The 5766-nt window shown below is 40.4% G+C and overlaps 1 pseudogene; it reads left to right on the top strand.

Annotated features, from left to right (window-relative positions):
* The first annotated feature begins 1311 nt into the window (after window positions 1-1311).
* Window positions 1312-1696, top strand: LOC111143769 (annotated as a pseudogene).
* Window positions 1697-5766: the final 4070 nt, after the last annotated feature.

The raw sequence follows: 5766 nt of genomic DNA on the forward strand, positions 1-5766 counted from the left end.
ACAGCCTTTGTGTGAATGAAAAATTTTCATTACTCATAGTGCAGACCATGCAACCTGTGCCACTTGGGACTCCAATTTGTATCAGGAGGAAACCGTATTTTATTCATACTAACACATCACCAGCGAACTGCCCTGCAGTGGTAATGTTCCACTATGCCATGACATTTTATACTGTCCTCATCCAATGACACCCATGCATTCATCTCTCAACAATGTCATGGGACTTCTGAAAGACGAAGTTTCTAAAACAGGACAGCGATGAATATGGCCCTTCTTTATCTCCGAGATGGTTCAGTCTGAAGATATTTCTGAAAATCTAGGCTTTGCACAGGTTGCAGGGAGGTCCCAACTATCAGCCACCAACCTTCACTCTCACTGCAGAGAGACAGAAATAATGGTAGTTTCCTAGATTACTTGTGCCTTAGCAGGGGGCTGGAGTTGGAAGAGGAAAGAGAGATGACAAACAGAGGAGTAAAGGAGCCCCGAAAATGGACCTCCAGGTCCTTTCTTAATGCTGTCTCTGAGTGACCTGACCTTGCTCCACAGCTATTTCCTGCTCTCCAAGGTCATTGACTCTCCATATAGTTCAGTCATTGGGTAACCTTGCATTTCAGGGAAGCCTGGACTCATTACCAACCCCAGAGTGAGTCTAATTTGATCTTTGCCATTTGTGGTAATTTTATTTACCTTGCCAGAGGTTGGTTTGAGAGTGGGCATGTGATACATTTCTAATCAATGATATATGAGGGTTACATCACTAGGACTTCCGGAAATTCTTTCTGGCTGTCAAGAAGAGAGGTCTAAGGGAGAAATAAACTTTCTTTCCCCCTTTCCTACATCTTGATTTATATTAAGGTTGACATGCCTGGAACTGCCAGAGTAATCTGATAACCATGAGGAGAAGCTAAGAGATTTGAGAAGAATTTCAACTGGAGCAAAAACGAGATTTAGCCACTCAGTTAACAAACCCTAAAATGGCCCTAGTTTTAGCTTTTGGATAGATAAGAAAATAAATCTTTCCTATTGTTTAACCCAATTAGAGTTGAAATTTTTTGTTACTTCCAGCCAAAAAGCATACCAAATGAATAAATAATCTGATGGAAAAAATATTTTGTATGATCTCATGAGCTCCTTGTGGATTCATGATCAGCTAAGAATTAAATTCTTTACTTTTTGGTAATGGATTATACTTACATCCTTTCAGGTGTTTCTGAGATTACACAGACTTTATTCTTTGCAAAAAATCTTTCCATAGGCTGCCACCATCACGCCAGCCCCCAGGGTCTCAACGAGGCTAGATGATGCTCCAGAATGAGAGACAAGCCAATTTGGGAGCAGACTGGATCCAACTTCATTCAACATTAATACCAGTTATTTGATTAATGACAAAACCCCATGAGGCACAATTTATACTGAGGCATCATGTCTAATGTGGGAAGGACAGCAGTTCCAAGGGAAAGCTGCCATTGTGAGGAAGCTGTCTAGCCTTCCATTCTAGAAGATGCAGCACAGCATCACAGTGCAGGATCATCAGCCCACGTCAGACAGCTGCATCATCAGCATGGTTGTGGGTCCGCTCAAGACTGTTGGAGGCCCCATCATAGGCTTCCACCAGATGTTCCTGTTAAAGAACATCAGTGGTGCTTGGGTTTGCACCAATGACATGTTTAGGCTTGCCCTGCACAAATTCGGCTGAAGTCTTCCCAGCCAGGCACTCATGCTGTTTCCTCCTCCCTCCTCTTCCTGATACTATTCACAATCCTCCACATGCTTCAGATATCATACACAAATGAGCAGGGCCGTGTTGGGAGCAGGCACAGTGTGCTGCTGCTGCTGACGTATTGTGCATGATGTCTGGATGCTAGACTAGTTGCATCTGACAGAAGTTTGTGTTGTACCAGCATGTGACTTGGAAAGACTTAAGTAATACAAAAGGTTTTTGTTTTTGTTTTTGTTTTAAATCTACTGATCAGTTGCTCTAGTAACCCAGAGAAGTGAAGGAGAAAGCAGCTGCCTCACCACCCAGATATTGATTTGTTTGGATGTTTCAAAATCTCATGATACACTAAAACCACAAAAATTTTCTTAACAAAAAGAAGGAGGAGGAGGAAGAGGAGGAGGAGGAGGAGGAGGAGGAAGGAAGGGAGGGAGGGAAGGAGGAAGGGGAGGAGGAAGAAGAAAAAGAGGATGAAGAATCTTTCTATATTTATCCAGCATTTCTTTCAACACAGTCAATATGGGGAGTAACACTGAGAAAAGATATTCTTAATTAGAATCTGAATTCATAAAAAATTATATAAGAGAATAAAAGATATGTGAATATATATATACAAATTTTAAACCAAAGGGGGAAATACTCATTTCCAGAAATGCGAAATAAACTCAGATCAGAAGGCCGGGAAGGAGCTTAAGTTAAAATGTATTAGTGGTATTATGATAGGCAGGTATAGGTTCTCGGTATAGGTCCAGCTGGATTTGGGGGTTTGGACACTAGGGCAGAGAAGGTCGTCTAGGAAACAGACCCCCTTCATTCAGGGAACTACAGCTGAGACACCTCCCATAAGCCTGAGTTACAGGGAAGACTCCACCCCAGCCAGCTGGGGAAAGCAGCAAGGAAGTGTGTTGCATATCCAGGGTTGAGACTGGAAAAAAGCAACTTCCTAAAATGCAAACGCACCATCATGTGAATGAGCAGGTCCAAATTCAGACCAACAGTACGGGGCAGAAGCTCCTAACTGAGAAATCAACATAAAAATGGACCCGGAAATAGTGAAACCACAGACTCTCAGAAGAGGCAAAGCCAATATACGCCAAAGGGGCTATTCCCATAGCTCAGGGAACCAGGATGCCATGAAAGTCAGTCTCTACTGAAGACGACCTGGAACCCGAAGATTTGAACCACGGGATAAAGTGAATCACTGGGATGGAGTGTGGCAGGGTGTGACCAAAAGAAGAATTTATACATTAAGAATGAGAAATAGAAAATCATCTACAAGAGGCTTTACAATAATTATATTTAGAGATGTATAAATAGGTGAAGAGGAAATAGAAAAGATAATTACACAGGAAAAAAATATATAATATATTGGAATATAGATCTGAGGAAATGACCTAGAATGTGGAATTGAGAAATAATAAGATAAGCTAGGACATGGAAGAAAGGAAGACAGGGTCTAAAATATGTCTGATAGGAATTCTAGCATAAAATTTAATGAATATGGGCGAGGTAATGCTATAAAAGAAAATGGGTGAGAATTTTCAGGACTCAAAAAGAAGTCATTGATCCTAAGACTTAAGGAGCTAAAAACAAATTCATACTTAAAAGAATCATTGTAGTAAAACTGCAGAATGCTAAGGAGAAGCGTAATTCTAAAATCCTACTAGAGATTAAAATACATATTCCTATAAAGGAAGGACAATTAGATTGACAAAGACTTACAGTCAGCATAATAGCTGATATTTACTCAGTGATGGATATGGGCTCAACATTGTTTTAAGTATTACTTAAGTTAATGTTCACAGCAACCTGACGGGGCAGATACTGTTGCTATCCCTATTTCACAGAAGGGTATTGAATAATGGACAAAAGACAATGGAATAATATATTCAAAAGAGTGAGGCATAATTCTACCTGTAGCTCTCCTCACCAAGAGTAAAGGGGGGGGGGTGTTTATTCCTTTCCTGACGGATGCATTTAATAATCCATAAACATTTAAAGAACTGAATAATATACAGAATAATTGTTAAATACAGTCACACCAGACATGCCACATTGTCATAAGTTTCTCAGAGTTATGTATACGGTCATATTGTACATGGTGAGCAGGGCAGAAACTTGTGGAGAAAATAGTTTTTAACTGAATCTTTGTTTTTCACTGCCCAACTTGAAGAAGTGGCAAAATAAAATATGCAGGTTAAACTGGAACACTGATTCCTTTTCAAATATTCCTGTAGCAAAAAAGATGGCCTTTTCTATCAGTAAAATAAGAGCTCTTAAAGTATTTTAACCTCTCCCCCTCCACCACCAAAAAAAAAAAAAAAAAATCCAATACAAGGAATTGCTTACTTAGGGATGGAATAGCTAAAGAACCAAAAAGCATGGTGAAGCTACCCTGCATTTAGCAAAACAAGGAAATTACCACCAACCCAGGGCTGGAGTGAAAAAAGCAAGAGATAGCTAAACCAGAGTCCAGGAGTCAGGGTTACATGGTGGGCCTGTCTCGTCAGAACTGAGATGGTGGAAGGAGGGGACATCCTCCAGGAACTGGAGCTACCCACTACTGCAGTGTCTCCAGGGGTTGCCACCTGAAGCAGAGCCAGGAGCAATGGGGGATATCCTGGCTTTTATCCCTCTCTAGCTCTCCACACTTCCACCAGAGCCTTCCATGAGCTAAACCCACCTAGAAGCAGAAGGCAAGACAGCACGGGAAATATCGTGTCCTGCAATACACCCAGGCAGAGAAGGGCAGAGAATGGATCTCAGAACAAATAGGCAAGTGATCAACTCACCCCCAGCTGATGACTTCAGGAGAGTCAGTGCAAAGCCTTCTAGCAGGAGGGCAGACGTTTATTAAGTGTCAGAGGCCCGCTCAGTGTCTCCTTTGTTCTTTAACTCTGCCATCTGCCTGAGTTCCTCCATTTTAGCTTGCTAGCCCATGTGGGTGTGAAAGTGGCACATGCACTTTATGTGGGAATGACTCAACTGATTCCTCTTTCATGCAAAGGCATTGCTTCTTTCTGATGGGAGCTGCCGTACAAGCTCTACAAATGTGAGCTTCACTTAAGACCATCCGTCTATGGAGTTTTGCAACATATACATCGTCTCAAAGCTGCTCTGCCTTGACGCTAATAGTGGAATGTAAAAATAATAGCTTTAGCTGTCTTTCAGCCTGGGTTTTCTTATTTGTATTCTAAGTAACTCATGTAAGCACACAGAGAAAGCTTCTCTTATTTGCATTTATTTTGCCCACAGAAAATTTACAGTTCACATGACTGCTCCACTTCAAAGAAATAATCAAAATACAAATTGCTTGAATTATAAAGACAGGAGCTCAGAAAACCTAGGATAAGGAAGAAAAATTAGGGCACATTTTAAACATAAGTGAAAGGTGTTTTTGCCATGGCTATCTTCAACTTCTATCACTAAAGCACAAGTAGAAACGAATTTTGAGAACTACTTAGTTCATAGAAATTTCATCCTTTCTGAAATTTTATTTTTGACCAGTTGAATGAGAAAAGGCATCAATGCCAAATCTGTGTTTTCATTTGGGGGTAGATAACCAGAAACTGTAATATGATTTTTCTTGAATCACACTTAAGCAATAACTACTAGTCATCTTTATTTACTATCAAAAGAAAGGCTTTTAAAGAATATGCTATTAATCAAATGAAAAGACTGTTAACTTTTTTTTTTTTTAAGATTTCATTTGTTTATTTGACAGAGTGAGAGAGAGATCACAAGTAGGCAGAGAGGCAGGCAGAGAGAAAGGAGGAAGCAGACTCCCTGCTGAGCAGAGAGCCTGATGCGGGGCTCGATCCCAGGACCCTGAGATCATGACCCGAGTCGAAGACAGAGGCTTAACCCACTGAACCACCCAGGTGCCCCAACTTTCATTTTAAATATATAGTTGTCTATAATATTAAATTTGAGCCAAAATATTTTTTGTTCATCTATTAGCTTTGATAGAGATTCATGGTTTAATGAAACATCACAGTATTAACTCTGTTGGGCAATTTTTGGTGATGGAAAATACACTATATTTGGTG

This window comes from Enhydra lutris, unplaced genomic scaffold (genome assembly GCF_002288905.1).
Source record: "Enhydra lutris kenyoni isolate GAN:26980312 unplaced genomic scaffold, ASM228890v2 scaffoldscaffold10, whole genome shotgun sequence".
NCBI classification, from domain to species: Eukaryota; Metazoa; Chordata; class Mammalia; order Carnivora; family Mustelidae; genus Enhydra; species Enhydra lutris.